The 10321-nt window shown below is 42.7% G+C and overlaps 1 protein-coding gene across 1 annotated transcript in view; it reads right to left on the bottom strand.

Annotated features, from left to right (window-relative positions):
* Positions 1-1372, bottom strand: part of Slc6a13 (solute carrier family 6 member 13) — a 51646-nt gene extending 50274 nt beyond the window's left edge. Inside the window, exon 1 of the mRNA XM_008847086.2 lies at positions 1337-1372. The gene's annotated coding sequence lies outside the window, so the exon portion shown is untranslated. The remainder of the gene's footprint in view (positions 1-1336) is intronic.
* Positions 1373-10321: the final 8949 nt, after the last annotated feature.

Genomic DNA, 10321 nt, shown 5'->3' with positions numbered 1-10321 from the left:
TATTTATTTTGAGACAAGGTCTCACTCTGTAGTCCAGGCTACACTGGGGCTCAGTACGTAGCCCAAGCTGGCCTCAAACCTGAAGTGATCCTCCTGCCTCAGTTTCTTGAGTGCTCAGATTACATTCATGAGGCAACATGCCTGGCTTAGGGTGTCCCTTTCTGGAAAAGTAGGCAGGTGAGCTTTTTCCAAACCCCAAAGTTCAAGTTAATGGAACTTTCTCAGCAAGAATCCCTTCCAACCACAGGCTTTTCTTAGGCTCTGGTTCCCTATCTGGACTACCCAAGGGATCTGGAAAGTCAGGGAACAGAGGGCACCTTTGCTTATTTGACAAGATTGGGAAATGTGGGCAAGAGGTTCCCCAGCCCTTTGAGACCATCTTCTCAAGCCTCATGCTGAATCTGGGCCTCCTATAAGCATCTCACAGATGTCTTCCAATGAGGCAAAATCATCTCTCTTTGCTTCTTCTTCCTGCCAGTGGAGAAGCAGCAGTCCTGTCCATCTGCCTCAGAAGAGTAGCTTCTCAGGGGGAGCACACTGAAGTTGAAAGGGTATGGGCCACAGACCCAAGCAAGCCTGGTTCAGACCTTAACTGTTTCTAGTGTCACTGCCTGACTCTGGACAGGTTAATGAATAACACAGCCTTAGTTTGCTCATATATAAAAGTGGAAATGATGGGATATATTCATCTGCAACATCAAAAGATAGTTACAGCTTCACTTAGAATAAAAGTCCCTAGGGGCTGGAGAGATGGCTCAGCAGTTAAGAGCACTGACTGTTCTTGCAGAGGACCCAGGTTCGATTCCCAGCACCCACATGGCTGCTGGGTGCTATGAACCATCCTTAACTCCAGTTCCAGGGGAATCCGAAGCTCTCTTCTGACCTCGATGGCATTGCACGACACGGGTGCACTCACATACATGCAGGCAATACACTCATACACATAAAACAAAAATAATAAAATATTTAAAAAAGAACAAAAGTCCCTCGATTTTTTATTTTCTTTCAATCCTGGGAAAGAATTGATAGTTATCACATTTCACAGAGTAGAAAACTTTCATTTTTATTGAACTTAAACACAAATGATTTTCTTCTCAAATCAGCATTCTCTACCTCCAAGTCACATTGCCCCCTAAGTCATCAGCGGCCCCTTTCAGAAAGTCAAGCAAACAGCAGTGTTTGCATATGCATACCCAAAAGTCAGCACTGGCTAGGGGAGTTGTAAGTCCCATGGAGCCCACCAATCCACATTCTGAGACCCAGAAAGAGAGAGAGAGAGAGAGAGAGAGAGAGAGAGAGGGAGAGGGAGAGGGAGAGAGAGTGAAACATTCCGAACCTTAGTGAAGTTGTTGCCAGAGATCCTTTCGGGGAAACATCTAGGGGGCCAGGGAAGGTGCTGGCTATTTAAAGTGTGGTTAGAGACTGCCCTATGACACTTGTAATACTAAACTTGCCCAGCCCACATTCCACCTCCTGCTTCCCATCTCCTGTGTTCTCCCCTCCCCTCAGCCACCAGATAATTTGCACATGAGTGATTCCCTGGCCTGGGGACTGTGTGTACACCCTGGTAGGTCAGGCCAGTTGTTTATGTGTTTACCGTAGCATGCTTTCCACATAGCTCACGTGCCCTTCCATTCTGGCAATCTGGGCTCTCTCTAAAGGGATCTATCTGCCAGTGAACATCCCTTTCCCCAGTGCAGACTCCCAGAAATCCATCAAGAATAGGTGTTTATTTAATGAGGTACTATGCAAATTAACTTAAAGGTATGTCTTATCTTATCCTTTTCCAAACTGTATTCTAGAATATACCATCATTTAGAAGAACAACACAGAGAAAAAGTCAGAAAACCTTCACACACACACACACACACACACACACACACACACATACTGCATACTGAAAAACTCTTGAAAAAAAGTTCATCAGCTAATAGTAGTTGTATTCAGTTGGGATCAGGAAACAGTAGTAAAGGAGAATTTTCTTCTCTTCTTTTTGAAGCTCCAATACTGTTTGAAATTTTTGATAATATACTAAAACATTTCTTAAATCCAATAAAGGAGATACCAAGGTTTAAAACAAAGTCATAAGGGAAGAGTTGGCACTATCAGGCAGACAGCTGTCTCAGGGACTTTATTTCCAGGCAGGAATGACCCAAGGAGGTGGCCAACTGTTCATTCAGCTGGGATCTTCGGGACCAGGGCAAAGTCACAGGTCTCCCACCTGATCCAGCGCAGTACAGTGGGAAACTACTTAAGCTGTAATGCCAGGCAGCACAGGGGTGAATCCTGCATCACTTGCTTTCTAGCCTGTAAGTCTTGAGCAAAGCAGCCTGCTTCTGGGACTCTCATTCTGACATCTATAAAATGAAGAGAATGCCGGGTGTGGTGGTACAATCCTTTAATCCCCCGCACTTGGGAGGCAGAGGCCAGTGGATCTCTGTGAGTTCAAGGCCAGCCTGGTCTCCATAGTGAGTTCCAGGCCAGCTGTAACTACAGGGAGACCCCGTCTCAAAAAGATCAAATAAATAAGTAAGTAAATAAAATGAAGAAAATGTTGCCTCCCTTGCCAAATTGTGTGAGATTTCAGGAGAGAACAGATGTAATTATGTAGCAAGTCCTTAAGGAATTATTCACAGTGAGCTTCATGGAGATTATTCTTTTCTTTTTTTTATTATTTTAATTTTATGTGTATGAGCATATTGCCTGCATGTATATAAGTGAACCCATGTCATGCAATGCCCATAGAGGTCAGAGAATGGTGTCAGATCCCCTGAAACTGGAGTTACAGCCAGCTGTTACCCACCATGTGGATGCTGGGATTTGAAACCAGGTCTTCTGCAAGAACAGCCAGTGCTCTTAACTGCTGAGCCATTGCTCCAGTCCCGATTATTCTTCTCTTTAAAAATTTTATTGTTTTAATTTTTATTTATAGGACAGGGAAGGGCTCAAGTGCATGCAGATAGCCATGGAGGCCTGAAGAAGACATGAGATCCCCCGGAGCTGGAGTTACAGGCGGTTGTCAGCTATCATGTGGGTGCTAAGAATCAAACTCTGGTCCTCTGGAAGACCAGCTCAGGCTCTTAACCACTGAGCCATCTCTCCAGCCCCTGGAGAGTCGTCTTTTGTTTCAGTCTCTTTTCTTCTTCCCTTCTAACCATCCATTTGTCTCACTTAATGGTATAAAGCAAAAGATGGAAAGGGTCCTCTAAGTGAGGCTACAAATTCATGCCTAAAGTCCAAAGCAGGGCTATTGACTCCCTCTTTTACTTACCACCGATGGTACTTTCTAGTAGCCTACTAACTGAGCTACTAAGCATTATAAACATTGACATTTGTAGTCTAAGATTACCAGATAGCTGGAGTTTCTTTGAGACTCCAGTTCAGTAACCTAAGAAGTCTTGGACACCATACAGCCTTTGGCAGTGTTACTCAGCTCTGTATCCTCACACATGTAAATGCTAGAATTTTGGGTTTAGAAAATACTCCCAGAGATCAGAGCATCTTAGGAGTTACCTCCTTTTGGCCTTGAATGAATGTTCTTGCATGAATGCCAGTTCTTTTATTTTATATAACTGCTGCCACACTGTCCATTTGAGTGCTCATTTATTACTTTCTAGTTTGGGGAGAGCGCCAATATCTTTCATTTTTAGGATGTTATGATTGGTATTTTTCCCTACTAGGCCACCGGTGATGGAGAAGTAGTTAGAATCATTGGTGGAGAACTGTTAGTGACAGTTCTCCAGACTGCACCTCTAGGATGTCAAGCCAGCCTTACAGGACAAGCCATGCCTTTATCTCATGTTTCCACCACTCATGTGTATATGGGTACAAGACCAAGAAATCTGAATCAGGTACTACCAGAATCAATGCTCAAAAGCTCTTACTCAACAAATAGGTGAATGTAAAGACTCACTAGAGACTGCTACTGAGGAAAACATCCTGAAACAGGATTGTATGAAGCAACGTGAACCCAGGAAAAAGCAGGCCCAGGGGCCATGGTCAGTACAGGGTTGATTCTGGGTGTATTTAAATGTCAATGTGCCATGATCCATTCTCCCAAATTTCTTTTGTCTCCATGAGAAATAGAACAAGAACAAATAAATCTTCAAAGAAGTATAACCTGTGTATTAGGTATTTTTCTATTGCTGTGATAAAACACCATGATCAGGGCAACATATAGAAGGAGGAGTTTGACTTACGATTCCAGATTCCAGAGGGATTAGAGTCCATAATGGCGGGGGAGGCATGGTGGCAGAGGTGGCCAGAGCAGAAAGCCCAGCATTCACATCTTCAAGTAGGCACAGGAAGCAGAGCACACCTAGAAATCTGGCAAGGCTTAAAAACTCTCAAAGCCCTCCCCCAGAGACATGCTTCCTCCAGCAAGGCCACACCTCCTACAACCTCCCAGAACAGTGCCACCAAACGGGGACAAAATGTCCAAATACTTGGAGCCTACGGGGGACATTCTTATTCAAACCACCACAACCTGTTTCAAAAAGAGCATCTCTGAGCAACATCAGTTTCAACATGGAAATAACAGCAGAGAGAGAAGTGAGTTCTCTCCTCTGTTCACACAGAGATGAACCTCAGTCCTGTTTAATCATAGAAGATGAAACCTGTTAAATTTCTGAGCCCTTTTCAAATATGACATTCAGGAAAAGAAATGAGCAAGCAGAATCGGAATAAACCAAACAGCAAGTTGTGACTTGTTAGGATTGGGAAAAACCGAGAAACAAAATAAGCAATGATAGTGGATCATGACCAAGAAATAAAATTCATTCATGAGTTCATGGCATTATAAATAACAAAATAAACCAATAAATGGTGGGAAAAAGGAAGCTTTTTCTTATAATATAATTCCTCTTAATAAATATAGAAAGACAGAAATGGGAAATTACCATAAGACAAACAACTGTCATAACCACCGCACCACTAAATGCTAAAATTAGTGACTGAAACTTTGAGGAAGGACAGAATTTTCATAATCTCTAAGTATCTCCCCCTAAATATTTATAAACTACAAAGGAGAAGATACTAACTTCATAATAGAAAAACCAGGAAGAACAGCTAAGTGACCAAGTTCAGCGTCCCCAGTCATACATGTCAATATTCACATCGTGAAACGTGTGCTACTGGCAAGTAAGAGGGGCAGGATGTACTGGTATTTTTGCCAAAAATTCAATTTGATCATAAGAAAGCACAACACAGATCCAAATGGGAGACATCCAACAAATAACCTGTGATGGTTAATGTTGATTGTCAATCTGATGGAATCTAGAGTCACTGAGGAGTCCAGCCTCTGGGCGTGTCTGTGAGGGATTGTCTAGATTAGGTTAATTGGGATGGGAAAACCAACCCTGTATGTGGGCAGTACCATTCCATGGACTGGAGTCCTAAACCAAGTAAAAGAAAAGGAGCTGAACCCTTTCATTCATCTCTCTCTGCCGCTTAACTGTTGATGGAATATGGCCACCTGCCTGCAGCTCCAGCCACCCTAAGTTTCCTGCCATGATGAATGGTACCCTCAAACTCAAATAAAATAACCCAAAATAAAAAAAGGTTGCTTTTGTCAGGTATTTTGTTGCATCAAAAAGAAAAGTAACTGATATAGTGTCCAAATCATGTAAGATTAGGAAAGAGTACGCAACTGTTTTAGGATACAGGAGGCTAAAGTAAAACAAAGGCTAAATGTAACATGGGATCTTGGTTGGACCACAGATAGGATCCTGGACTAGAAGGGGGCATCCATGGAATTTAAATAAGTGGAATTTAAATAATGTTATTAATTTTGGGGGCAAACTGGGAGTGTGAGGGGTTTGGTTTGGTTTGGTGAGACAGGGTCTCCCTGTATTCCCAGCTATGTAGACTAAGCTGGCCTCAACTTCACAGAGATTCATCTGCCTCTGCCTCCCATGAATGCTGAGATTAAAGACGGGCCACGCTACATCCAGCAAGATCATTAGTTTAATAATACTCTACCAATATTATTTCCCATTTATGACCATTGTACCGTGGTTATACAAGATCCTAATATTAACAGAAGCTGGGTGAAGGGTAGATGACAACTCTATTGTTTTGAAACTTTTTAATTTAAATTTAGTTTGAAGTTTAAGGGTTTGGGTTGAGATAGTTTGACCCCTTGACTATTCACTCCTGTGAAAAACACTGGGATATTTACATGCAGAACCCCAAGATGCTGCCGAAAGTTTTGATGACTTTTCTCTGTGTTATATTTGATTTCAGATAGGGTGATTAGCTCGAGGTTTCAAAGAAACAAGGCTATGACAAGGTTCATTAATGCCATGAATCATCACCACTACTGTTCACAGGACTCTTCCATTGCACCATATAACAACAGGAGCATCTGAATTCACCCTGTGACACAAAGATGACTGTTAGGGCCATCCTAAGCATAATGATGGCTTAGTAAGGCTTGGAGGGATTTGAATAATCTTCTAAAGGTCATTTAACTAGTAAATGAAAGCCAGGATTTGAACTCAAATTTATGGATCCAATGTCCATTTCATATAATTACCATACCACATTTTAAGATGTTAAAAATACAAGAAAAAAAAAAGGCTAAAATTCAAGCCTTGTTTTTACTTTGGGAAAGAGGCAAACAGAGGAAATGTAAAGAAAAGTGTTTCCTTTGCTGGAAATTTTATTGACTTTACTCAAGATGGCTCAGTGGGTAAAGGAGCCTGCTGCCAAGCCTGGATACCTGAATTCGATCCCTGGGACCCACATGGTGGAAGGAGAGAAAATGACTCCTGAAAGTTGTCCTGTGATCTTCACACTCCCTCTCTGGAATGACACACACACACACACACACACACACACACACACACACACACACACTGAATGAATAAATAAGTAAATGAGTAAACAAATGTATGTAATTTTATAGATTTTAAGTCTCATTAGAAAGTTCTTTGCTATTCTATGTATTCTACCATCCTCTCCTATCCTGCCCTCCCTAGTAGAAGTAGAAAACAATGCATTTTCTCTTTAACTCTAGAAAAGTAATTGTAGTTATTTTCCAGTCCTACCCAGTTCTTAAAATCCATATTTCTTCTCTGATTCTCAGTACAGAGAGGGCTTATAAGGATGCCACAACTGGTCTCAGCAGGGAGCTCTTGGCTGGTTTTAGTGAGGCATCTGGCATAAAGAAGCAGTCTCTGCATAGCCCCCATACCCTGACACTACAGACAGGATTAGGGCAGAGTGACAATAATTAAAAGGCAGTCTTTTATACTAAGCACTTTTAAACACCACCACAGGAGCTCATTTTCAGTAAGAAAATATGATGCCATTATTGTTTAGCTGACAAATGCAGAATGTGAAGAGCCAAGTCTCTCAGATTCCCCCCTCCCTCCTCTCTGCCGACTACTCCCTGCCATCCAGAGGACAGGGAACCATAGGGGAATATATCAATATTGCTCTCAGCTGTCCTGGTCTCCTCAAATAAGAGAGAAAGACAGTGCACTCAGCTGGTTTGGGCCGATATCCACTTTCCAGGGATCACCAATGATTCATGCAGGTAAACAGGCTGCATTTCAAGCTCTTTGCAACAAGAATGCCCATGAAGGGACCCACAAGTATGGTAAGAGGGGGCTTACGTGAGGTGATTCTGAGGAGGGGCTGGGAAGCAGGACTTTGCTCTGAATTGAATTCTGGTGAGAAGCAGGGATAAGTGTATGCTTGAGTTTCTTAAAGGATCTCATCTAGAAGCAAAGAATGAAGAATGGAGCTGGAGAGATGATTCAGCAGTTAAGACCACTGGCTACTTTTCCAGAGAACCTGGGTTCAGTTCCCAGCATCCACATCAGCCAACTCACAACTGTCTGCAACTCCAGGTCCAGGAAACAATGCCCTCTTCTGGCCTCTTCAAGCATTACATGACATGGGTACACATATACAAGCCAAATACTCATACACATAAAATAAAAATAAATAAATAATCCTAAAAAATAATGAAACAAACTAAGATCTGATTAGGAAGAAATAACAGTCACTTATGTTAGCCAGAAAAAAGTCATGTTTGGTCATTTGTGCATGTGTGTTTCCGACAATGGTCACATTTTTGTCTCTGTTCACTCATGGTTGCAGAGTGGCCTTGTTTGCATCTTAATCCATCCTGATCACAAAGTGTAAAATGGTTTATGTTCAGTAGAACACCATGCCCGGCTATGACCAGCCGGCTCTGGCACCACTGCCAAGGCCTAATAGGTCAGTCCAGCTCCCAGCTGGCAGGGGCTTCTTTTCATTCTCAGTCATAGTACCCAGAACACACTCAGAAAGTCCCTCAGCAGGGCTCCAGGGGGAAAGAAAGAGTCTGTGCTTCACAAGGCCTTGGCCTCAGGAGTTCACCTCTACTCTCTACCCTTCCATCTGCTTTCTCACTCTTCTTGACCCTTGCCACTACTCCCTGATTTTAAAAATACTTTTTCTATCACAAATTGACATCAGTAGACTATTTCCTCCTAATTCTTCCATAAGATTAAATGTTTTAATTTTCAGAAACTTAAGCCTCAACGTGCTAATGAGGAGTCTGAAAGAAATCCTGTTTTAGTTATCTAGAAGGTTCCACTGGGGTCTTGTGTCAACTGGGCAAAATTCTAAGATCTTGGCCTCATCCAGTATTGGTAGTCCTGGGGCTAGAGAGATGGATCACCAGTTAAGAGCACTGGCTGCTCTTACAGCAGAAGACCCAGGTTCATTCCCAGCACCCACATGGCAGCTAACGACGGTCTGTAACTCCAGTTCCAGGGGATCCAACGCCCTCTTCTGACCTCCCCGGGCATTGCATGACACAGGTGCACTTACATGCAGGCAATACACTCATACACACAAAATAAAAGGGGGCTGGAGAGATGGTTTAGCGGTTCAGAGTAATGACTGCTCTTGCAGAGGACCTGCGTTCGATTCCCAGCACCCACATGGCAGCTAAGAACTGTCCTTAACTCCAGTTCCAGGGGAATCCGACGCCCTCTTCTGACCTCTGCAGCAGTGCACGACACGGGTGGACTCACATACATTCAGGCAATACACTTGTACACATAAAATAAAATTTAAAAATTTTTAAAAATAATAGATAAAATATTGTTTAAGCGTTGGTAGTTCTTACTTTACAGTGCCTCCTCTGTCCTGGCACTTTGCCTGCTTTATTACAAGTTTTAGGTTATAGTTAATGGCCAAGCATGATGATCTGACTCAGCTACCTGTCCAGACTTTATTTCCCTCTGCTCTCCCACAATGCCTTCCTTCTCATGTTTGTTCTCAAGGTCCTCAGATGTCTAACTTGTTCCCTCCTCCCCTGCATGCCCTCCTTCATTCGCTCTTTTCAAATCCTGCCTGGTTCCCCCAGAACCAGCTGGAACCTCACTTCTGTGAAGTGTTCACCTGTCCATTCAGTCCTTGGTGACCCTGATCTCACGTGTACTGAGGAAATCTGAGCCAGCTGACTTCTCCATCTCCATCGTGTTGTTCTTGAATTGCTAGCAATGCAGGAGTTTGTGAAGTGTTTATGAAGAAAAGAATAATCTCAGTTTTTTCTATTCCCAAAGGATATGGTAGTACTAAGCAAACAGTAAGCATTTAACACACAGTTACTGGTTGATAGACATGAGGTTTTCACTTCAAGTTAGCACATTGGTGTTTATACCAGAAAAAGAGGAAAACGAGGTGAACACGCATTTCTTCGTAAGGGTACTGCTTGCTCCGAGTGTCAAGACAAAGTTAGTCCTGTCAGACCTACATTTCAGAATGGACACCAGTGAGGCACCGCTCGCCAGGAAACCAACACGCTGTGGCCTTTACTTGGAGTGTGATTCTCTACACTGATGGTGAACCAGACTCACCTATGAAGCTACAAAAAATATTGTATCTATATATACAAATTGCATGTAGTCAATGTATGAATTTATATTTTGGACCCCATCTCAGAGATTTTGATTTGGTATCCCTAGGGTGAGCTCCAGGAAGATATATTTTTGTCTCCACAGGTGATTCTGATGTACAACCAGGGCTGAGAACTGCTTTCCCTGAAGAATGCGACTTTCTCAAAGCTTGCCTCTGAAAAACCTAAGACTTGCCAGGCATGGTAGCAAACACCTTTAATCCCAGCACTCGGGAGGCAGAGGCAAATTTTCTCTGTGAGACTGAGGCCAGTCTGTTCTGCATAGTGAGTTCCAGGCCATCTGTGGCTACAGGGAGACACTGTTGCAAAAATAAAGAAAGAAAACTCAGTCATATACTTACACCACTTCCAAGTAAGATCATACATAACCTCTCAGCAACTGCTATAGTTTGGCTCCTGAAT

Source organism: Nannospalax galili, unplaced genomic scaffold (genome assembly GCF_000622305.1).
Source record: "Nannospalax galili isolate Female #2095 unplaced genomic scaffold, S.galili_v1.0 scaffold1711, whole genome shotgun sequence".
Classification (NCBI taxonomy): domain Eukaryota; kingdom Metazoa; phylum Chordata; class Mammalia; order Rodentia; family Spalacidae; genus Nannospalax; species Nannospalax galili.
This window is presented reverse-complemented; position numbering and strand designations above follow the sequence as displayed.